The sequence below is a fragment of the Falco punctatus genome (assembly GCF_963210335.1).
Source record: "Falco punctatus genome assembly, chromosome: 1".
Taxonomy (NCBI): domain Eukaryota; kingdom Metazoa; phylum Chordata; class Aves; order Falconiformes; family Falconidae; genus Falco; species Falco punctatus.
This window is the reverse complement of record NC_137580.1, coordinates 71,093,306-71,118,793: the sequence shown is the minus strand read 5'-3', so window position 1 is coordinate 71,118,793 and position 25,488 is coordinate 71,093,306. Positions and strand designations below refer to the sequence as shown.

Below are 25,488 nucleotides of genomic sequence, written 5' to 3'. Positions count from 1 at the left end.
TGCAACCCGCTCGAGGCAAACCGGCTTTAGCAGGGGGTTGCACGACATGGCCTGCGCAGGTCCCTTCCAACCCCAGCCGTTCTGTGAGCCTGTGACATTCTGAGGTCTGCTCCTGTAAGTTACACGCAAGCTGAAACTCCCTCTGCCAGCAAACTCTGACATTCACCCTCATCTAACATCTCGCCCTCACTCTCTGCAGGCTACGTCAGGCCTCCTCAGACCTTTCCAGCTACCAAAGCCCACTCTTGCACCCTCTACCCAGTCAGGGCAAGCCAAACATACTGGCGCTGCCAAGGAACGCCACTGTCACCTCTTTGTGCCCCTTCTGAAGCACACAGAGGCAACACAAGCCAGTCCCAGCGTACGTGATCATTTTAACAAAGCCACTCATGCCAGCTCTGACGCTGCCAGCATTTACTATTGCTTGGAACTCAGCTGGAGGAGAGGGTGAAGAGGAATCTTACCTAAGAACTAGAAGGAGGAAGAGGAAACCTCCAAAGCAAGCACCTCTGCTTTTCGACAGCGGTGCCCAGTGAGGCTTCTTTGCCAAAGAGCAGATGTGCTTCTATACTCTCAGCTGCGTACCGGACAAAGCCAAACGAGCCTAACAGCATCCTAAGCCTAGCCTCATAATATACAGCTTGCTTTTCCAAAATGTTTTCCAGAAAGGCAGAAAGAACATCTTTTGTTCGCAACGCTGAGAAAGAGAGGTCCAGCGCAAGCAGACACGCTCTTCCCAGGGAAGAGCTACAGCTGAGAAAGCGTGGTGGAAACAAGAGGCCGTCCTGCCCTCACACTCTACCAGAAATCTCACCTGTACCACGGCCGCACCCAAACCACGGATATCCCTTTTCCAGCAGAGGCCTCCCCTATTCACAGCCGCTGAAGCATCTCCCAGCCACCTTCACATACAGAAATATGTGATCTGAGCACTTCGATTATAAAGACAGGCGTTCAGGCTTCCTAATAAAACAATTTGATGTTCATTGTATTTTGTCCTCAAGTCATTCAACCCAACCATGCTGCATAGGTACATGAGACGCGAGCTAAATGAGGAAAGGGACAGAGGCAACGCCTTTTGGCATCAGGGTCATCTGTTTGCGTGACTCAGCTCAGATAAGAGCCAGAACAAAAGAGCTCTTGTGTGTAGGCTTGGCTCTGCAGTCACAGACATACTGGGGTAGGAAGAGGGGCACCTTCTCACCCATTTCCCTTTCCAAAGCACGCGTGACTGTATTTGCTAGATGTCTGACAACAAAGCTCTCTCAAGGGCACTTCACCCATCCTAGTAATGAACAAGGTTATGTTCAACGTGTGACTCAAGATAAGCATTAAAGCTGTTTGTGTTATGTTATCCTTGATCCCACCTGCCTGCCTTATTAGAGGCCTGGATTCACTAGCAGGAGAAGCTGAAGCAGATTCTTACAATCACGTCAGGGTGCAGCAGCGGCAGAGTAACTCTCAAAACTGCTCTGTGAGGCAGCGACGTTTCTGTGTCCTCTGATAAAATTAGATGGCCCAGCTTCTGAACTATTGCTTGTCCCTACCCCAAAAAGCTGGGAGTCTCTAGTCTTTACGATGTGTCTGCTGTTACTGAGAAGGTTCGGGTAGTACACTGACTTCAACAGTCACACATCCACGTCAACTATTGCTAAATGCTCCGTGAAGTCCTCAGCTTGCAAACTAAGCTTCTTCTGCAAGTACTGCTTTCTGTCCTTCTCCCGAGACGTAATCTTATCACTGCAGAGCTGGCCCACTCGAGAAATACGTGAACTCTTTGGAGTGCACAGCGAACGCAGAAGTAAGCAGGAGTTATGCACTGGATCGTGATGACTGAATACGGCCAAGTTTTCAGAGCCTTCTGAAAAACAAAAACAAACACAGAGCGCTAAACTCAGCTACCTGTGCAGCCGTTCCAAACAACGTCATGAAGCAGTCAAGAAGTAGAATAAAATGCATTAGAATAACACTGACTATTACCAGCTCTGTAACTTACTCGCTGTAGTTAAGTAAAGGAACACTTCAATTCTATCTGAGAACGACAGGAAGCCAGAAGAAATGCACTAACAGTGTCCTCCCAAGGAAGTCAGTCATGTCGCACACCTGGATTCTACAATTTACACCAGGGTAACCGACTTCCCCAACCCACACCCACTCTCCTTCTACATGAGAAGACAAGAAAAAATGTGTAACAGGTGTTCCCTGCAACAAAGTAAGATGAGATTAAAAATACTGAATCACTCAAATGTCCCCCAATACACATTGCTGGCCCCCTGACTTCTCAACCAGCTGCCCATTGCTGCAGAGGTAGGACGTACTACTTGGGGAGTCCACGACCTTCTTCACAGAGGCGGCCACAGACACTCGGGCATTAAACAAAGACACAGGACACAGCATGTGAAGTACGTGGCGGCACGTATATCAGGACCCAAGCAAAATACAGCACAAGGCCAAGACCGCTCAGCATGCTTTTTCCCAGGCGTGTCGGTCCATGGCCAGCCTACCAGCCTCCGCTTTCATGCTGCAAAAAGACGCCGGTGAGACAGGAGGACTGCCTCCCTGCTCTCTCAGGAGGAGTTGCAGCATCATGGCAAGCACTGGAGGGGTCACAAATCGCACAAGCACGCTTGCTTTTACAAGCTGTTCTCTCAGAACCTCTCACAAACGTCCAAAGCCAAAGGTTTCAGCGTCTCGCATTTGACCTGACGCTGGGGCAATTTTCATGTGCTGCAACTAATTTGGCTGTTTTCAACAGTAACTTCACACCGGACTCACCGCAAGAATGGGCCCTTCGGGGCTTCTTGAACACGTCACTTCACATAGCCGCAACCGGCTGCCTGAAAGCAAATCACCACTTTACTCTCTTAGGATCGTGTCTACAGCTGGTGAATACACTGATGAACAGCCAGGCACCTGAAGCATTTAGAAAAGGGTCAGTGCGCACATCGGTGTGAGTCCAGGACCGCAAGAACAGCCTCTTCTAGGTGGCTGCAGAACTGTAGGACGCTGAAAGGCTGAGAACGGCAGCAGCAGCCAGAGGGCTGAGCCCATCGAAACCCCAGTCTACTCTCGCTTGCTGTTCTATCTCGCCAGTGAACACATCCCGAGGACAGCATCCGGGAGAGACGACGCATGACCACAGGCATGAACTTCGTGACGCCTCAACTCCATGCGCACCATGTGCCAACCAAGGCACATGATTCGCGCTTGCGCAGACGTCCATCCTGCTCAAGCTGAAGTCTAAAGCATTGGCGTAACCCCACGCTTGTAGCTCATCTACCGACCCCAGCTATCTACACAGGGTATACAAGTCAGCGTGGCTCAGCTGATGAAGGCAGTTTGGTTGCTGGTGATTGTCTGTTGAGGAGCTCAGGAAAATTAGAATTTCTGCTTGTTTGTGCCGAGTGTTCATGCACACTTTGCAACGGCACTAGCGGAACAGGTTGTGAGGTCACCATTCACCACTTTCAAGAAAACTTAGGGCAGAAACAGAGACGGCGGGATCCATTCAAATAGCAACTACTAATGCTCTTGGGTAACGTGCCCAACTTGGTATGTAGAAAAAGTCACATTTAAAAGAATTAAAAAAAAAAAAAAAAGGGAATGCAATCGCTTCCTTGGGAAACAAAATTAATTCTACATTTGCCATTAGTTTATTTTTTACAAAAATAAGCTATTAATACGGAAGCTTCAGGGTAAAAAAAGCACATTTATCTTTGCCCTTCATGTCCAGAAACAGCTCTGGGCCAGCTACGGAACTATCGAGCATTGGGACAATCCGGTGTCACAAGGGCAGCAGATGGTCTTGGACTCTTGTCCTTGAGGCCTTGTCCTACAACTCCCCCTTCCTGCTGAACAAAAAGAACCCCTGAAATCGAGCAAGTTATTAATTTTTGTAAGTGTTGTAAAAGACAAGGTATAAGTAATTAAACAAACAAAAAAGCAACTAAAGCATATATAATCATCTTCACTAAACTTCTTAACCATCCTGAAATGCCCCAACCACTAAACAGTTTATCTAACCAATCCCAAGTATCACTTTGTTGAAGATGAGAAACTCCACCCTTCAGTCTTTGGATGCTAGCACGAATTGATTTGAATGATCTGAAAGGTTCATGCACCACATCCCTTCAAACTCTTCACAACCATGACCTTGTGCCAGAAGCAAAAAATCTATTGCAGCTCTATTTTGTAATGTCGCGTGGCGAACACTATCAACATCTAATAAAAGACCAGACAGAGCACTGCTTGTGGCGTTAGTTTGTTTGGCAAGCCAACAGCAAGCTTATCTAATGTTGCTAGCGCCTTTCCTGCAGCAGCTCCAGCCAACAGAAGAGATGCAATAAAGCGTTGGCCAAAGGACCAAAATTGCATGTTATCATCACAATCGGAGGCAAATGCATGAACACCACGCTTTGTCCTTCAAGAGTAGCGATGTTGTAAAATCATAGATGTGTTAGGAGTCAGGACGGAAAGTCGCCCTAAGCTACACAGACCTCCTTTTACATGAGAAGGAATGACAGGCCATGCTCGATCACCACAAATGAAAAATACTCCAGCAGGTAGTGAGGGCGGAGTATTGCTAGATTTAGACAAGTTGTTAGCAGTGTAATTACACCAGATACTTGCATTTCTAAAAACAGGATGAATAGGGGAAACGTCCCATGCCCTAGATCGATTATTCCCATGTAGTTAAATTTTATGCAAAAATCCATTTTTACTGAACCAAGGAGTTCAATTTCCTGCGGTTCCAGAGTAGCCAGCGGGAGATGGGGTATCCATACAACCCAATTGTCTGTCACATTTTTTGATACGTTTTTGGGTGGAAAAAGACTTTGAAGGTCCCTAGGTATAGGCCATTCATCTAATGGTAAGCCCACAAGACATGTGGAAAAAGGCTGATCCGGAGTGGCCATAGCAAGACACAGAGTATCCTGTCCAGTCAAGTTCGCCAACGTGACCCAAACATTTACCTTTGGTAGAAAAGGGGGATAAGAGCTACCTTCAATAGGCCAAGGTCCAGGTATGAACATCATTATCCATATTACTGACAACGCTTGTTTCTCTTTTTCTTTTTCCATCGTCGTTTTACAACCAGCCATTCTTCTGGTCGTATTGTCCACGACCGAGGCACTGCCATTGATTGTCCACACTCTAATCCTACAATGATGTTCTTGTTAATAATATAAATTCTGCTTGCTAATACAATATATTGAAACAACAAGCGTGCAATAGCCCGTACTTCTAGGCTTTCAATCAATGATAAAAAATTTGCAAAAACTAAGTTTGGCAAAATCTCAGAACCTAACCCTATAACTCCCTCTAATTCCAAAAGAGGTTTTCCCATAAAACGTTCAGCCCCCTGTATATGATTAAACCTTAATATTTGATTATTACACTCAGAACACATCCAATGACCCCATCTGTCCCTTAGTCTTACAACTCGCCAGCGATCCTGATCACAGAGTTCACAATGAATCTTGATCCACGGTCGACAGAATGGTCCACGTTCATAGCAACATAACCGTAGAAATCGAGACGCCGTCCAATCTGGTTCATGACAGTGTCGTTGAAAGTCGATGTAAGGGAAGATAATATCTGCTAGTGGTGCCGTCAGTGCGTTGGGGATCTGGTCTGGTCCAAACGTATTACCTTTGTTAAGTGGTTTAATCCAGGGCGATATTGTCCGTTCCAAGCGCTGTAAAAAGCAAAATCTAGATGCTATATCCTGAATTTGGTTACCTGACATTAATGCAAAACAGAAATCATCACGCAGTTTTTATTGCATTCTGTAGGGTCGGTGTCGGTATCAGTTGTCTGTGGTAAAGGTTCACGGAAAGGTCGTACATTCTTTGCTGGGATCCATCTGGGTCCTTTTTCTGTGGAGACACAAGCATAACCTTTCCCCCATGTAACAAGAGGATATGGTCCCATAATTTTACCTGTTTCTGGATCTCGGACCGATACTGGGGCTTTAACCCGTAGGAGTTAACCCGTACCTCGAAGGAGGTATTTGCAGTAAAATGTCAAACTATTGGTGGGTTATTATCTATTAAAGAACAATTTCAAAAATTAAAAACATACAATGCTTTCTGTAACCGTTCCTCCGGAATAGCCATTCCCATTCCCCCTTTTTGTTGTTGTAATAGACGTTTTAGAGACCGATGAGACCGTTCAATGAGAGATTGACCGGTGGGGGAATGAGGAATGCCAGTAATATGAGTTATACCCCATAGGGCAAAAAAGTTTTTTATAGTTGTTGAAACATAAGCTGGACCATTATCTGTCTTTATCTTTGAGGGAATACCCAAAGTAGCAAAAGCACGCATTAAATGTCTACGAACATCTCGTGCCTTTTCTCCTGTGTGACAAGAGGCAAACAAGGCACCTGAAAATGCATCAATGGGAGAGTGGATATATTTAAGGTTACCAAATTCAGAATAATGTGTGGCATCTGTTTGCCATAATTGTAGGCTTTGTAATCCTCTAGGGTTAGCTCCTGCAGCAATTGATGGGAAAGAATGTTTTTGACAATCAGGACAGACAGCAATAACATTTGACGCTTGTTGAGAAGTAAGGTCAAACTGTTGTTTAAGAGCTCTAGCATTTTGATGGAAAAAAGAGTGACTCAGTTTAGCTTGTGCAATGCGGTCTGGCGGTACTTGAACTGGTAACGTCAATAGATCAGCTTGTCGATTGCCTTCTGCAAGAAAACCAGGTAGTGAGGTGTGAGACCTAATATGCATAACAAAATAAGGTGCAGATCGAGAGTCCAAAAGGAAAGTAAGTTCCTGTAACAGGGTAAAAAGTTGTGAATGTGAAACATTCCGCAGCACAGAAGCTTCGGCTCGTGTAACAATACCTGCAACATAAGCTGAATCAGTGACAAGGTTGAGCGGTACGTTCCATTTTCGGAAAACACGAACAACTGCATTCAGTTCTACTATTTGAGGTGAACCGGAGACTGTCTCCATGTCCGAGTCCCATCGTCTCCGTTGATCATCCCATTCTGAGTTCTGAAGGTCCCATTAAAATATCAGGGCATGAGGCTGTCGAGCAGGGTTTAAAATAATCAAGTAAAGAGGTAGTTCAGGAGCCCATCGGTGGGCCTGTCGAGAAGCGATAGCTGAGGCAACCTTTTGTAAAGATGTATCTGCTTCGGAGTTAGGATTACGTGGAGAAGAAAGATTAGTGTCCCCTTTTAGTAGTTCAAACAGAGGACCCAAGTCTGTATTAGAAATTCCCAATAGTGGTCGAACCCAATTTATTGTTCCCAGTAATTTTGTGCATCATGCAGGTTTCTTACATTGGTATTGATCTGCAACGGTTGAGGAACAATAGTTTGTGCTCTTATTCGCCAGCCCAGATATTTCCAAGGGGGAAACTTCTGGACCTTTTCTGGTGCTATACAGAGACCTGCCGAATTCACGGCATCTGTGACAAGGGCTACAGCTTTCTCCATGACTTCGTGACGTTGTGCTGCCACTAAAAGGTCATCCATATAATGATACAATAACACAGTTAGGCATAGCATTTCGGACAGGACTGAGTGTTTTCGCAACATACCATTGACACATTGTAGGGCTATTTTTCATACCTTGTGGCAGTACAACCCAGTGATATCTCTGCAACGGAGCTTGCATGTTGATGCTTGGAATTGAAAAGGCAAATTTCGGGGCATCACCTGGATGTAACGGGATACTGAAAAAACAATCTTTAAGATCTATGACAGTTAGATGCCAATGTCGAGGGATCATAGTCGGGGACGGGAGCCCGAGTTGGAGGGCTCCCATATCTTCCATAGCATCGTCAATTTTTCTGAGATCATGGAGCAAGCGCCACTTGCCAGTTTGTTTTTTAATAACAAAACCTGGTGAATTCCATGGGCTAGTAGAAGGTACAGTGTGTCCTTGGGACAGTTGTTCTGAGACTAAGTTTTGAAGTGCGCGAAATTTTTCCAAAGGAAGGGGCCATTGATCCACCCAAATAGGAGCATCAGATTTCCAGGTTATTTTTAGGGTGCCGCGCACTTCAATGGCCCCATCTAAAAATGTGTTTGGATAGACATTCCCCATTGTGACAATACATCACGTCCCCACAAAACCATAGGGACTGGTAGCACAGAAGGTTTAACAGAAGCCACGTGTCCCTCTGGTCCTTGAATTCAAATTAGTTCCAAACTCTGACGACTGTTACCGGTCCCCCCTATCCCAGCCAGGGTCTGAGAGACATTAGTCAGTGGCCATTGCGGAGGCCATTTGGCTTGAGAAATTACTGTGACATCAGCTCCAGTGTCAGTGATTCCATTTGGTGCTATTTGTTGGTCATTGTAAATAAGGGTACACTGATACATAGGTCGCTGTGGAGAAATGGATTGTACCCACAAAATACGAGGTAACCCTGTGGATCCAAAACCTCCTTTCCTCTGCGGAGGGTGATCAGTAGTAAGAGAGCTTACCCTTGCCGGAATCAGAATCAATTGCGCTATTCGACTACCCTGAGGTACCGTACAAGGCAGAAATGGAGTCCATGCCATGATTTTGATTTCGTCCACACTGTCAGAGTCAATAACACCTGGTAAAACAAAGAGACCAGACAATGTTGTGGAAGATCTACCAATTAACAGAGCTTGTGTATCGGGGGGTAATGGTCCTTTGATGTTTGTTGATAATAAATGAACCGAGGAATCGAGCAGTGTTACTGTGTGTGAGGTTGCCAGGTCCAGTCCGGTGCTGCCTGAGGTTGCTGGACAGGGACTTGAGGTGTCGGTGCTTCTCCCCGAGGTTGTTGAAATGTCAGCTGTGGCACTTGTGTCTGCGCGCGTCGTTGCCCCGCGCTCCGTGGTCGGTTTCCCTGTATCGGTTGTCCCTGGAAGTCATACTTAGATCGACATTGATTAGCATAATGACGCCCTTTCCGACATTTCGGACAAACTCCAGGACCAGGAGGTTGTTGTCTATTCCCTGCAGCCCGAGCAAGACAATTTCTCTTTAAATGACCAGGCTAACCACAACCATAGCAATTCCCCACACCACGCACTGCTGCAAAAGCAGCAGCCCTAGCTTCAAACTTATGGTCAACAGTACCGATTTGGTTACATGCTTTCACCATTTCCACCAAAGTGGGGTTCGGGTTGGGAAGAGACTTCAGTAGCCTTTTACAATCAACATTAGCATTTTCAACAGCTAGTTTTGTTAACAATATATCCCGAGCTTCCGCATTATCTACTTGACGTTCCAAAGCTTGTTTTAGTCTATCAATAAACTGCATATAAGGTTCTCGAGACTCCTGAGTGATGTTAGCAAAAGCTTTTTGTGGCTTTTGTACGTCAGGAACCTGGAAAAAAGCCTTTTCCGCCTCTTCTCTAATTGCCTCGAGAGCCGCACGGGGGCAGTGTTGAGCCTGCGCTACCGGATCAGCACGTGCACCGGTGCCCGTAAGATGCTCTGTTGTTAGTGCAGCTAATGCAGCATCATTATGATTAACATGCGTGAGCAGGAGCGCTTGCAGCCCCCCTCTCCAATGCGACTCCCATAACGTGTACTGAGTCGGGGTCAGTAGCAATCGTGCTAAAGATTTCAAATCATGAGGAGTCATGACATAAGTACCAAACACAGAAGATAACAGACTTATAAACTAGGGAGAAGAAATACCATGTTCCGTAACCGTGCGGCGCAGTTCTTTAACAACCGAAAAAGAAAGAGCCTCCCACCGCGCTCCCCCTGCCCGACCCTGAGAATACAAGACCGGAGCAACTATAGTTTTAGCCATTTCTAAATCCTCCTCCTTTAAGGCTTGTTTCTTTATTTTTGCCCACACATCACGCAGATCAGGAGGGTATAAATCAGGTTCTTGTTCAGGGTCTACCGGTCCCGGGTCAAAGGGGTCTTCTTCTGGCGGATACTCCACTGCATTAACACCCAGGGGTTTAGAGCACTGTGATTCAGAGGCTGATAAGGACAGGGCTATAGGAGCTCGCGACTCCTCCTCCTCTCCTTCCTCTGCCTTTTCTTTTTGTGCTTTCATAGTCTCAAAAATAACTCTCCACAAAGAGAGCAGGCGGTGGGACTCAGTATTGCCTTTTGTCGCAGAATCCCACAATTTCACCCCTGTATCGTCCCAAAGTTCCCGCGTGAAAATTGTAGTTGCATCACTGCAGGCATATTTACTTGCACCCACTTAAGCATTGCTTTAAGGTCATGCCCAGAAATACTTTTCTTATGTTTGTTAAGGAGACCTTTCATAAGCTCATATACGTCTCTTTCTGGGGACAAAACCTGATTCCCCATTACGGATTTCCCACAGCTCACCTTGTTGCCCAAATCTCGGAATGAAGAACTTATCGACACCAATGTGATGTAGATAAGCAGACACTTCTTTATTAACGGCCGGGTGTGTGAGCGAGTCCTCTCACGATCAACGCACGCCAGGTCTCAAAATCAGACACCATATGTAAAACTTATTGATACATATTCATTAAGTATTCATGCATAACCATGACATTTCCCATAAATCATTAACATATTCTCCTCCTATATCCGATTCTGCGCAGTAGAGCTTAGAAAGGTCTAGAAATGGGTCTGGGGTACGATTTGGGTAGGTGGTATATGAGTCGGTGGTCGCGATCTCCCCCTGCCGGAATTACCTTTTACTAAAGTTCACGATTTCTTGGCAGGTAACTACAAGCTGTTCCAGTCGACTCTCCCCGGTTTCCATTAATCTCATATTCTGACATTTCAATACACTTGTACATACAGAAGACTGGTCAGATACAAAGAAACCTTTCAACCCTAAAGTTATTACCTAAGTTTTAACAATGGTTCTAGCCCCTTCTTCTAGCCTTGGTACAGGATGTACAGAAGATCTCGTAGCAGCTTTTACTGTGCAACTATAAGTTTCATTAAAAATATTTCTTATCCTTCTATTTTTCAATTTTATAAAATGATTTTATAAAATCAATTAATCAATCAAATAAAGTCAATCAATCTTAACTTACTAACAAATCGATAACAACCTCTCAACTCCGGAGGGATTTCTGGCCGGCCGGCTCCCGCTTCCTTTCAGCGGATCATTCAAAGTGCTGTGGGACTCGCTGCACGTCGCTCAGTTAGGCGATTCGAGAGTCCCTCCACGTCAGATCCTTCACCGCATCACGTCGGGGTCACCAATTTGCGGCGAATGAAGAGACGGGACGCAGCTTGATGCAAGCAAGTTGTCGGTTTATTAGTGATTTTCTTACAATTATATACGTTTCTACCTTCTACATATTACACACTGATTGCTTAAATCTTAAGCGTAAAAAACACTGATTGGTTGATATTTAAGGCACAGCGTTAAAACAATAGGAACTTACTAGTTTACCTTGACATAGCAACAATTTCTATTCCAAAATTAGGGGGTTTCTTTCTGCGCGGCTTTCTTGATTAACAAAGTTACATATCGGCGCTCTCCGTTCCCTTATCTGGCTACTTGTTTCTCTGTCCGTCTGTTGCCTCCTCAACTGTAACGGCTCAGGGGTCTGCAGTTAGCTTGCTCCTTTGTTCCCAGGGCTTGTGCCCTACAAGTTCTAACAAGTCTGTATTCATCAGGCGAACAGTACTTGGACTCTTGTCCTTGAGGCCTTCTCCTACAGACATGCCCATTTTGAATCTTGCCACCACTGACTTCGCGCACCAAGGAGTCGCTCAGCTGCAAAGCTGTCAGGTTGCCGATACCCCAAGCCCTTCCAACACACTGGGAGCCAGTCTTGTGATGTGCTCCTGCAGGTGCACTGCTCTGGCCTTTTAGCCAAGCCTCTCAGCTCAGAGTCCCGCCCTTAATCAGCCAAAGCGCTAGAATGAAAACAAACCACCCACCCGCAGAAACCTGGCTCTTTGCAGGGCTTCTGCCTCCCCGATTCCCTTGTCACACTCTGCCCCACCCTTGTCGCATCCCACCCACGGCGGAGCCCTGGCTGGAAGCTGTCCCCTCTTCCCACCTCCCTGGGAGCCTGCCCTCCAAACCCACTGCTCCCAGTGGCACTGTAGCTGCAAAGAGAACAGGGCACAGTGGCTCTTGAAGTCTCAGCGGCACGGACACAGTGAGAATGCGAAGGCTTTGCTGAATCCCTTTGCTGACGCTCACAAGAGCCCAGCGGAGATAGTAAAATATGCCATTGCGCAAGCTACTTAAGAACCATACTCTGTCTGCCTGTGGCTGTACCTGCTCCCGATCCCTTGGCTTTACAGTCCAGCTCCTCGGTAACCTGTGGGAATGGCTTTCAGTGAACAGTGAAACAAAGACAATGTGCCGATCGTGCTGATGGGAAAACACAATTCAGTAGGTCAGCAAGATGTGCTGCGAGAGGATGCGCCTCTCTTACCACGTGCAACACCCTGCTCGACTTGTGATCGCCCGAGCCGCTGGCTCCATCAACACCCACAGGCGCAGGCCCCGTTGCTGCCCATGTTCTTGCCCTCTCCTGGCACAACATCCTGCTGCGGGGAACTGGGTGCAGGTCGGCACTACGTGCCTTTGCTGTGGATTTCAAGCCTCAGCTCTTTTCATACGGTGCTCAGCGTTCCCAAATGAAGGTTTTCCCTTCAGAAACAAGCAAAACAGAGGTAAAATGCTGCATATGGCCTAGAGAGGCATCCCTACTCAAGGTGAGAGCTGTGCCAGCTGGTGCTGCACAGCAGAGCTCAATGGGCCCCTGGGCCGTCCAAGATTAACGGAGCCAGAGAATTACCTCACAGTCACATCTGCACACCGCCTACAGAAGTCAGCCTCTTCCAGGCGTGGCCTGAGTCAGACCGTGGCCAGCACTGCCAGGTGGGCACGTTGTTCAAACTAGCCCTTGGCTGTCGGGCTCTTACCTGTCTCCCGGAACGCACTGTGAGCCAGGACCAGAGCCGCCCATCACCGCCACCACTGGTGGTCATCACTTGAGCATTGTGATGCAATACAGGTTAGAATGTGGGGGGGTGGGGGGTGGGGACTGGCGACAGGGGGAGCACATCACCACCCTCCACCCCAAGACGACAGTCAGTTGCTCTTACCCTCACAGAGTGGTGGCATGCTCACCTCTTGCCTCTGTGCCATAACTAGGATACTGGTCGTTTACACGCTTACAGGTCCACAGTAAGTAGATAGTCAAGCAAAGCTATTTGTGATGTGCTCATTTGTGTGGTTTGGGTGGCTGAAGCTGGGGTTTTTGTTTTATGATGTACCAAAATGTTGGGGTTTAATCCCAGCCGGCAACCAAGCACCACACAGCTGCTTGTTGACTGCCCACCACCCAGAGGGGTGGGGAGGAGAATTGGAAAGGAATGTTCAAAGTCGAGGGTCGAGATAAGAACAATTTAATAATTTAATCAGAAATGTAAGTAAAATTGACTAGATACCACCAAGATTGAATTCTTTTTCAAATGTAGTTGCGTTATCCCAAATTAACTTTTGAATTTCAGTGGGGAAGGTGCCCTCTGCACCTTCATTTGTAACTGCTGCTACCACAGATTGACCCACAGTTGAGCTTGGATATAAATAAGAGTTAGAGAAACAGGATTTTATTTCTCCCTGGGGGTTTCCCCAGCTCACGGACCACACCCCCACCCCCACCTCCAAGCTGTGACCCACCACTATACTGCGGAATGCGGTTGCCACGGCAAGTGTTTGATGACCGCGTGACTAGATCACAACAGAACACATTAGCTCACACCCCGTGTGACATTTGCCAGGTGCCTTAAAAAAACCGTCTTGGGATGTTCCCAGTCTTAGACATTACAGTACCGAGTGTGCCAGGCAAGTGCCCGAGGCAAAGACGACTGTGAACATTAGGGACTGCTACTGCCGGAAAGGGAAAAAAACCCCACAGGATAACAGTAATAACAGCTACTAGTCTGTTATTCAACCTCAAAAACCAAACTCTACAACAGATAGCAACTATTAAGAGACAGGGGGCTGCCTCCCTGCGCACACAACCCTTAGGAAAGGCAGAAACCAAGAAGGCCTGGACGTCTCCTTTGCTGTTCTCACTTGTTCTCCACTTCACCCCCAGCGTTTGGCCTCAGCCCATCGGCGGAAGAGCCAGCCTGCCCTGAACAAAGACGCTGCACACGAGGGCCAGCGAGTTCACACAACAAAGACCGATTCTGAGTCAACGTGTGAACCTCGCTTGAGCCACGACATGTGGAAGAACAACCGGTGTGACTCGCAGCTTAGCTGCTCAGGCGAAAACTACTACTATCACTCTAGGAACATCCCCCATCCTCGGATGGTCCGCCACATACCAGGTAAGACTTGCTGAGGGACCACACAGAGAGCCAGGACAACTGCCCTGGCACGCACAGAGAGAAATGTGAGCGTAACCACCATTTTGTTCCAAAAGTACCCACTGCTGCCGTTTCCCATTTCTAAGAGGAGCATTTCCGCAGAGGAAGCTGCTGCCTTCATTTCAATCGACTAAGCAGCCTTACCTGTCCTCAGCAAGCAATAACCTCAGCTTAGCCGCACTAAACTCTTTACAAGGTGCAACTACTACTCTTGCACCAAGACAACAAGTAACTGTTTCGGCTGTAACTACTTTCGGCTTAGTATGTGAACAGAATCAAGGTGCTGCAAATCCTCCACCAGCTACTTCGCAGCACTGCTGCTTTGCCATGTGAAATCCAGTTTGACTGGTATTCCACCAGAAGAACAGCGGCTCCTTATGAAATTCCTTTGAGCCTGGCTAAGAAAGGAGGGTTCCAGTTCTCCGTTAAATGCCGCGGCTCTCACTGAAAACCACAAGCCTGTTCTGGAGACAGCCGGACAAATGACACTTTTCTCCTGATTGGCACCGCTCAGGGAGTGGGCTTCACCCCACCTGCCCACTCTCCAGGTCATACCTGGAGCATCATTACTGTTGAGGTAGCGGCTGGTCACACCATCCTCCCTAACAGACTGCTTACGGCCCTCTGTCACCTACCCAAGTACGCCAGGTTTACCCAGGGTTTACACACCGTTCCATCAGCCCTGTATCAGGGCCTACAAAGGTCAGGTCCGATACCTCCCTTTTCCATCCTTCCAGCACAGAGTCTCCTTGGAGATCACCTGCCAAGTTAACTGCGCGTGTTTACTGTATGAAAGACTGTACCCTTTGGTTTCTTGCACAGGATTAAACAACACTCTGGTCTGTGCTGTAAGCAGCAGCCTGCCAAGAGGACACCCAGAAGGACGTGCCGATGTTCCCAAAAGGCTTGGGAAGAACTCTACTGTGCCTGAAAAGGTAATGGGAAGAAAAATGGGAAATGGCTCTTTATTGCGGCACACTTTCCCTCACTTCTCAACACTGTAACCTGAATTGATGGTCTCCGATTGCTAAGGAGGACAGCGCAGAACCAAAAAGAGGGATGTGAGCATCCCACGTGTAGCACATGAGAGCTTGGAAGGGAGACGGTGTCAACAGTACGACAGCTAAACTATAACTGTATCATGTTCAGATCATTAACGCTACTCTGCTTTGGTAGTACTGGGGAAAAAACATTGCACTATACAACAAGCAAGCCCAGGAGAAAGCCTCCTCCCCTCACACACAAAGCTTCTTTAGATTACTTACTGCCAGCAGTTTTCCTTGGGCTGACACCGTTCTCTAGAAGCAGCACACTGAGGTTCAGATGCAACTTTGCAGCTGTGCTCATAAATTCCAGTAAAGGATTCCTGCTGCCATAACTCTTTAGCCTCGAGCTGCAGGCTTAATGGCTTCCTCACCTGACTTCCACCAGTAGTTACCCGCCATCACTCTCATTCTCCTCCACCGTTACGCATTTGCCGTGGACATGTACTGCAATTCTCAGCAACTGTGTAGTAGAAGCTGTAACAATTAACCTAATGCAGTTAACCTACAGGTGTTCCTGTTCAAGCGAGCGACAGTTTCAGATGTGTTTTCTGCTGCACACCCTTGCTGGGGACTAGTGTTAGCCCTACGTTTCACACTGCCTTTAAGCGCTGCAGAAATGGAGTCAAGCCACTCCTTGACACGTTGCTTTCTGTTTTGGAAAAGCTTCTGCAGAAACGATTCCAAGCCTCTGCACAAGCTGCACACAGACTGGGACTCCAGGACACGCCTCTCCCCCAGCGTTCCTCCCCATCCGTCAGCTCGCGTGACCGTGCTCGCGTCCAGGGGAGTTCTGACCTCTGTGATGTGGATCGGGAGATTAAGGTAAATGATGAGTGCTACAGTAGATGGCTTCTTTGTTCCCTTTCAACGCCAACTAACTCTTGGCAAATGCTTTTCATAAGGCAACAAAATACACACCCAAAAGGGCTACTCCTTTTAAAAGTGAAAAAAACACCTTAATATTTTTATAGCACTCTAGGCAAAAAAGCAGGGATCAGCTGTGGGGAAAGGAAAGCGTGTCAAGGCAAAATGCCAGAAGTACTGGCAGAATCGGATGCCTTAATAATATTCATCCTTTCACCTTCCACTGAAGTCAACAGGCTGAGCTGAACGAGGGAACCCTACGGTATCCAAACCTCACAGATCACACAACTTTGGCAACTAACACTACTGCCCTTCACCCGACTCCATCCACGTTGCCTTTCTCCTTCTAGATAGGTCATCATCTTGTAGCGCCAGCAGTAGTACCTCTCCATAGGCATCCTAGGCATCAGGAGCCAGCAGCTACCTGAACCCTTTCTTAGAGCTTCCACTATCAGACGCCTTCTCTTGACAATGTTCAACAGCATCGCAGACTCTACGTTACCCAAACATTACCTATAACGACAAAGAGACACACACGACACAAGTGCCCCTCTTTTTGCCCTCCAAGCATAAAAAATATCTGCCCGTGCTTCTTCCATTTTCTCCTTTTCTCCAGCTCTTACGGACACTAGTCCCACTCCTGGTGAGGACACAAAGACAGAGAGCGTGCCCCATGCCTCTTCAAAAGGCCTTAAAAGCACAACGAGAAACTCTAAATCTGATTTATTGTTGACCTCAGAGACACAGTTTTTATCTTCCTCTTGTGCCCAAGATGGCTTGCAAAACCAACAAAACCAACAACAAGTTACACGAGTAGCATGTAACCCGCAGGTGCAATGTCCTGAAATTGTTGTGCCTCAGGGCCACAAGCTCGTGGACTGCTATGCTATGGCATGCTGCAATGATAATCAACGTTTGGGGTGTCATTTTATCTACAATATAAAAATGACAGTGCTGGCTGGTAGCACCATTCTGGTGCACCATACTGGGTAAAACCCAAACATCCTTGGTTGTCATTTAATTTTACCAATCTCAATATTAGGCATGTCGTAAGTTGCTATTTGGGTAGAATAACACCCCTAAAATCCCCCAAACATATTGTACCAGGAATTATTGTATATAATACAAAGAGGTTGCTAAATAACTAGTGAGATTCTAGACTTCTCTTTCACAAGACAGTTTCAATTCCCACAGAAAATCCATAAAAGTTTTTAGTGAAGAAGAGAACCCTCTCACATGAACTTCATTTTTGAAAACTTCAGTTAGCTATCCCAGGGGGGCGAGCTTGCTGTGCACCCTCCTCGCTGCCCTAAGGATCTTTAGCTCCACCACTGCATGGTCCTTGACCTGTGCAGATGACCACAGAACAATGCCCAGTTGCTGGCTTGTGTGTACCTCAAGTCTCTCACCTTTGGCCAGCGCAATGTCTCCCCCTGAAAGAGGTGCCCTCCCACCCAAACGGCCACCCTGCAAAGCCACCTGTTTGCCCGCCCCGGTCGCAGCGCTCCCCAGGGCTGAACACTGGGGGAGTGAGGAGCAGCTTCCAGGACCCCTGGCCCTGCCCACACCTCTTCAGCTGCTCTCGTGGGAGCTGCTGCCTCCTAGCAGGTCTCTGCCCTCCCAGGGGGTTTTCCTGGCTCACGGACCACTCCCCCCGTATGCTAAGATCCATCACTCCACTGGGGATGCGCCTGCACACAAGCCAGGTGCCTCAGCGAGTATTTGTTGAACTGGAGCCTGGATCATCACAGAAGAGATCAGATTAGCTCATCCCCCACGTGTGACATTTGCCAGGTGCCTTCAACAAACCAACTGTCTTAGACATTACAGTACCGAGTGTGCCAGGCAAGTGCCCGAGGCAAAGACGACTGTGAACATTAGGGACTGCTACTACCGGAAAGGGAAAAAAACCCGCAGGATAACGGTAATAACAGCTACTAGTCTGTTATTCAACCTCACAAACCAAACTCTACAACAGATAGCAACTATAAAGAGACAGGGGGCTGCCTCCCTGTGCACACAACCCTTAGGAAAGGCAGAAATCAAGAAGGCCTGGACGTCTCCTTTGCTGTTCTCACCTGTTCTCCACTTCACCCCCAGCGTTTGGCCTCAGCCCATCGGCGGAAGAGCCAGCCTGCCCTGAACAAAGACGCTGCACACGAGGGCCAGCGAGTTCACACAACAAAGACCGATTCTGAGTCAACGTGTGAACCTCGCTTGAGCCACGACATGTGGAAGAACAACCGGTGTGACTCGCAGCTTAGCTGCTCAGGCGAAAACTACTACTATCACTCTAGGAACATCCCCCATCCTCGGATGGTCCGCCACATACCAGGTAAGACTTGCTGAGGGACCACACAGAGAGCCAGGACAACTGCCCTGGCACGCACAGAGAGAAATGTGAGCGTAACCACCATTTTGTTCCAAAAGTACCCACTGCTGCCGTTTCCCATTTCTAAGAGGAGCAGTTCTGCAGAGGAAGCTGCTGCCTTCATTTCAATCGACTAAGCAGCCTTACCTGTCCTCAGCAAGCAATAACCTCAGCTTAGCCGCACTAAACTCTTTACAAGGTGCAACTACTACTCTTGCACCAAGACAACAAGTAACTGTTTCGGCTGTAACTACTTTCGGCTTAGTATGTGAACAGAATCAAGGTGCTGCAAATCCTCCACCAGCTACTTCGCAGCACTGCTGCTTTGCCATGTGAAATCCAGTTTGACTGGTATTCCACCAGAAGAACAGTGGCTCCTTATGAAATTCCTTTGAGCCTGGCTAAGAAAGGAGGGTTCCAGTTCTCCGTTAAATGCCGCGGCTCTCATTGAAAACCACAAGCCTGTTCTGAAGACAGCCGGACAAATGACACTTTTCTCCTGATTGGCACCACTCAGGGAGTGGGCTTCACCCCACTTGCCCACTCTCCAGGTCGTACCTGGAGCATCATTACTGTTGAGGTAGCGGCTGGTCACACCATCCTCCCTAACAGACTGCTTACGGCCCTCTGCCACCTACCCAAGTACGCCAGGTTTACCCAGGGTTTACACACCGTTCCATCAGCCCTGTATCAGGGCCTACAAACTTCAGGTCCGATACCTCCCTTTTCCATCCTTCCAGCACAGAGTCTCCTTGGAGATCACCTGCCAAGTTAACTGCGCGTGTTTACTGTATGAAAGACTGTACCCTTTGGTTTCTTGCACAGGATTAAACAACACTCTGGTCTGTGCTGTAAGCAGCAGCCTGCCAAGAGGACACCCAGAAGGACGTGCCGATGTTCCCAAAAGGCTTGGGAAGAACTCTACTGTGCCTGAAAAGGTAATGGGAAGAAAAATGGGAAATGGCTCTTTATTGCGGCACACTCTCCCTCACTTCTCAACACTGTAACCTGAATTGATGGTCTCCGATTGCTAAGGAGGACAGCGCAGAACCAAAAAGAGGGATGTGAGCATCCCACGTGTAGCACATGAGAGCTTGGAAGGGAGACGGTGTCAACAGTACGACAGCTAAACTATAACTGTATCATGTTCAGATCATTAACGCTACTCTGCTTTGGTAGTACTGGGGAAAAAACATTGCACTATACAACAAGCAAGCCCAGGAGAAAGCCTCCTCCCCTCACACACAAAGCTTCTTTAGATTACTTACTGCCAGCAGTTTTCCTTGGGCTGACACCGTTCTCTAGAAGCAGCACACTGAGGTTCAGATGCAACTTTGCAGCTGTGCTCATAAATTCCAGTAAAGGATTCCTGCTGCCATAACTCTTTAGCCTCGAGCTGCAGGCTTAATGGCTTCCTCACCTGACTTCCACCAGTAGTTACCCGGCGTCACTCTCATTCTCCTCCACCGTTACGCATTTGCCGTAGATATGTACTGCAATTCTCGGCAACTGTGTAGTAGAAGCTGTAACAATTAACCTAATGCAGTTAACCTACAGGTGTTCCTGTTCAAGCGAGCGACAGTTTCAGATGTGTTTTCTGCTGCACACCCTTGCTGGGGACTAGTGTTAGCCCTACGTTTCACACTGCCTTTAAGCGCTGCAGAAATGGAGTCAAGCCACTCCTTGACACGTTGCTTTCTGTTTTGGAAAAGCTTCTGCAGAAACGATTCCAAGCCTCTGCACAAGCTGCACACAGACTGGGACTCCAGGACACGCCTCTCCCCCAGCGTTCCTCCCCATCCGTCAGCTCGCGCTACAGTGCTCGCGTCCAGGGGAGTTCTGACCTCGGTGACACAGATCAGGAAAAAAAGGTAAAGACACGAGGGCTACAGTACATGGATTCCTATCATGGTGTGCGTTCTTAGTTCTCTGGAGGATGGTGTGGGACTTCAATGGCCAGATTTCCCACTGCCACCACCCCCGTGGGGAGACTACTGGCTTTGGTATTTAGCATTTACCCCTTTAGTTGCTCTCCCCTACCTGGAAGTCGCTATGGGCAATCGCTGGTGGATCGACACAGCTGAAACTTGTTCTCTAAAAAGCAGCCTGTAAATCTGGCATGACACATGCAAGGGGCTTTCCGCGTAGTAAACACTCTTAGCGTTTCCTTGCGGTGTCTCTGAAGTGCCGCGTACACGGCGCTCATGCAACATCACCTTTTGCAGGCTGGCGGCCTTAGCTCACACTGTGGCTAACCTGATGGGACACCTTGGGCTAGGCCGTAAAGCCCACACTCACACAGCTACAGCTAAATGGAAACACATGCAAAAACTGTCACGAATCAGCTTCTCTTCTTTCATGGTCACTATCCTGTACGTCTTCTAGGTGCTGGATAAAATCAGCCAACTTTTGGAGACAGACTCCCTTACCAAGATCCAAGAATGGTTTGCAAGGGCAAGTAAACAAGGTAACAAAGATACGCGCCTGCATCCCTTTCTGAGAAGCACGCGCTCTTGTACATTCACATCAAACCCTGAAATTCTCATCGACCTGAGCTGAGTGGCGTTGCCGAGGTGGAAGGTATCGGGTCCAGCAAAGTGCGCTGGGCCCAGCTGTGGCTGCGCTGAGCAGTCAGGTGACAGCAGACAGAAAGTAGTCACTCACACCTCAGCGCTCTCCGGTTTGGTGCGGGGCGGAAAAACGCGCTCTCCCACTGGGGCTCTGGGCGGCTGCGGGCGGGCAGAAAGCAAACAAAATGTCTCTCTCGTGTCTTTAAGCCCTTTGAAAACGTGGTAAGGGAACTCCTGAATTCACCCCCAAACATCCAGATCAGCAGCAAGTGGGAATTTGAACAATATTTCTGCTACCTTCACGTTTCAGAGAAAGACTTTGTGCTCAGTCTGGTGGATTGAGAACTGACTGAGAAAGACGTGCTGAAATCTGAGGAAGGTGCAGCAGAAAACATCAACAGCCCGACTCTGCTGAAGCCTCTCCCTCCACATCAGAGAAGCCTAGACGGGGAAATGACTCCGGCCACGTAAAACCTGCAGGGAGGTTGCCACAATGAGGGATAAGCTAAACCCCACAACCAGAAATTTTTGGGTTCTCTGCAGGAGCGGTCTGCAAACTAGAACCATGCACGGCAATCAGTTAGCTGAGGGGAATGTGCTCGAGCTTGTCTAGACAACAATTAACATGATGAGGCGTGTTTACAGAGCACAGGGGAGTGGGAGACGGATGGCGCCAAGGATGGCACCAAGGAAAGATAACACCTTGCTGTTAATTGCTGGCAGTTAACCACCAATCAGGGATTGCCTAGTATGCAAGGCTTAGCTGCAAGAACCAATCTGTTTAAAACGCGCACCTTCTGAAAGAGTATAAAAACTCGTGCTTCTGTACAATAAATTGACATTTGCTTGCATCAAGCTGCGTCCCGTCTCTTCATTCGCCGCAGTTCTCCTCCTGTGAAAAAGGTAACTTTGTGATTGCAGTTGATCATGGCCAGCCTTCCACAAAAATGCTCCTAAGTACAAGCCACGCCAGGCAATTTGATACAAGTGTAGTTACACGTGTATCAAATTCGATACAAGTTTGATACAAGTACCAAGTTTTAGCAGCACCGGAAACCCCCTGGAGAGCAACCTCCTTTTACATTGCAGTGCACGGTTTACACCTACAAAGACCATCAGGGCACTGGACTATCTCCCTTACGGGGACAGGCTGACAGAGATGCACCTGTGTAGCCTGGGGAAGAGTGAGAGGGCATCTCCTCAGTGCACATAAATATCTTAAGGGCAAGTGCCAAGAGGATGGGGCCAGGCTCCTTTCAGTGGTGCCCAGCGTCAGGACAAGGGGCGACGGGCGCCAACTGAAACACAGGAAATTCCATCCGAGTGTGAGGGAAAACGTCTTCACTTGGAGGGTGTCGGAGCCCTGGCACAGGCTGCCCAGAGAGGCTGTGCAGCCTCCTTCCCTGGAGATACTCAAACCCCACCTGGACGCGACCCTGTGCAACCCGCTCGAGGCAAACCGGCTTTAGCAGGGGGTTGCACGACATGGCCTGCGCAGGTCCCTTCCAACCCCAGCCGTTCTGTGAGCCTGTGACATTCTGAGGTCTGCTCCTGTAAGTTACACGCAAGCTGAAACTCCCTCTGCCAGCAAACTCTGACATTCACCCTCATCTAACATCTCGCCCTCACTCTCTGCAGGCTACGTCAGGCCTCCTCAGACCTTTCCAGCTACCAAAGCCCACTCTTGCACCCTCTACCCAGTCAGGGCAAGCCAAACATACTGGCGCTGCCAAGGAACGCCACTGTCACCTCTTTGTGCCCCTTCTGAAGCACACAGAGGCAACACAAGCCAGTCCCAGCGTACGTGATCATTTTAACGAAGCCACTCATGCCAGCTCTGACGCTGCCAGCATTTACTATTGCTTGGAACTCAGCTGGAGGAGAGGGTGAAGAGGAATCTTACCTAAGAACTAGAAGGAGGAAGAGGAAACCTCCAAAGCAAGCACCTCTGCTTTTCGACAGCGGTGCCCAGTGAGGCTTCTTTGCCAAAGAGCAGATGTGCTTCTATACTCTCAGCTGCGTACCGGACAAAGCCAAACGAGCCTAACAGCATCCTAAGCCTAGCCTCATAATATACAGCTTGCTTTTCCAAAATGTTTTCCAGAAAGGCAGAAAGAACATCTTTTGTTCGCAACGCTGAGAAAGAGAGGTCCAGCGCAAGCAGACACGCTCTTCCCAGGGAAGAGCTACAGCTGAGAAAGCGTGGTGGAAACAAGAGGCCGTCCTGCCCTCACACTCTACCAGAAATCTCACCTGTACCACGGCCGCACCCAAACCACGGATATCCCTTTTCCAGCAGAGGCCTCCCCTATTCACAGCCGCTGAAGCATCTCCCAGCCACCTTCACATACAGAAATATGTGATCTGAGCACTTCGATTATAAAGACAGGCGTTCAGGCTTCCTAATAAAACAATTTGATGTTCATTGTATTTTGTCCTCAAGTCATTCAACCCAACCATGCTGCATAGGTACATGAGACGCGAGCTAAATGAGGAAAGGGACAGAGGCAACGCCTTTTGGCATCAGGGTCATCTGTTTGCGTGACTCAGCTCAGATAAGAGCCAGAACAAAAGAGCTCTTGTGTGTAGGCTTGGCTCTGCAGTCACAGACATACTGGGGTAGGAAGAGGGGCACCTTCTCACCCATTTCCCTTTCCAAAGCACGCGTGACTGTATTTGCTAGATGTCTGACAACAAAGCTCTCTCAAGGGCACTTCACCCATCCTAGTAATAAAGAAAGAACAAGGTTATGTTCAACGTGTGACTCAAGATAAGCATTAAAGCTGTTTGTGTTATGTTATCCTTGATCCCACCTGCCTGCCTTATTAGAGGCCTGGATTCACTAGCAGGAGAAGCTGAAGCAGATTCTTACAATCACGTCAGGGTGCAGCAGCGGCAGAGTAACTCTCAAAACTGCTCTGTGAGGCAGCGACGTTTCTGTGTCCTCTGATAAAATTAGATGGCCCAGCTTCTGAACTATTGCTTGTCCCTACCCCAAAAAGCTGGGAGTCTCTAGTCTTTACGATGTGTCTGCTGTTACTGAGAAGGTTCGGGTAGTACACTGACTTCAACAGTCACACATCCACGTCAACTATTGCTAAATGCTCCGTGAAGTCCTCAGCTTGCAAACTAAGCTTCTTCTGCAAGTACTGCTTTCTGTCCTTCTCCCGAGACGTAATCTTATCACTGCAGAGCTGGCCCACTCGAGAAATACGTGAACTCTTTGGAGTGCACAGCGAACGCAGAAGTAAGCAGGAGTTATGCACTGGATCGTGATGACTGAATACGGCCAAGTTTTCAGAGCCTTCTGAAAAACAAAAACAAACACAGAGCGCTAAACTCAGCTACCTGTGCAGCCGTTCCAAACAACGTCATGAAGCAGTCAAGAAGTAGAATAAAATGCATTAGAATAACACTGACTATTACCAGCTCTGTAACTTACTCGCTGTAGTTAAGTAAAGGAACACTTCAATTCTATCTGAGAACGACAGGAAGCCAGAAGAAATGCACTAACAGTGTCCTCCCAAGGAAGTCAGTCATGTCGCACACCTGGATTCTACAATTTACACCAGGGTAACCGACTTCCCCAACCCACACCCACTCTCCTTCTACATGAGAAGACAAGAAAAAATGTGTAACAGGTGTTCCCTGCAACAAAGTAAGATGAGATTAAAAATACTGAATCACTCAAATGTCCCCCAATACACATTGCTGGCCCCCTGACTTCTCAACCAGCTGCCCATTGCTGCAGAGGTAGGACGTACTACTTGGGGAGTCCACGACCTTCTTCACAGAGGCGGCCACAGACACTCGGGCATTAAACAAAGACACAGGACACAGCATGTGAAGTACGTGGCGGCACGTATATCAGGACCCAAGCAAAATACAGCACAAGGCCAAGACCGCTCAGCATGCTTTTTCCCAGGCGTGTCGGTCCATGGCCAGCCTACCAGCCTCCGCTTTCATGCTGCAAAAAGACGCCGGTGAGACAGGAGGACTGCCTCCCTGCTCTCTCAGGAGGAGTTGCAGCATCATGGCAAGCACTGGAGGGGTCACAAATCGCACAAGCACGCTTGCTTTTACAAGCTGTTCTCTCAGAACCTCTCACAAACGTCCAAAGCCAAAGGTTTCAGCGTCTCGCATTTGACCTGACGCTGGGGCAATTTTCATGTGCTGCAACTAATTTGGCTGTTTTCAACAGTAACTTCACACCGGACTCACCGCAAGAATGGGCCCTTCGGGGCTTCTTGAACACGTCACTTCACATAGCCGCAACCGGCTGCCTGAAAGCAAATCACCACTTTACTCTCTTAGGATCGTGTCTACAG

The 25,488-nt window shown here is 48.1% G+C and overlaps 1 protein-coding gene and 1 long non-coding RNA gene across 2 annotated transcripts in view; both read right to left on the bottom strand.

The window, feature by feature from the left end:
• Positions 1 to 25,488, bottom strand: part of LOC308055311 (alcohol dehydrogenase 1) — a gene marked incomplete at its 5' end in the record, with an annotated part of 231,269 nt that overhangs the window by 96,764 nt on the left and 109,017 nt on the right. The window lies entirely within an intron of this gene.
• LOC308060115 lies at positions 7,041 to 18,188 on the bottom strand. The gene is made up of 3 exons (XR_013926615.1): positions 18,174 to 18,188; positions 11,015 to 13,889; positions 7,041 to 10,310 (listed from the first exon to the last, which is right to left on the bottom strand). It is a non-coding gene; the product is annotated as an uncharacterized lncRNA (long non-coding RNA).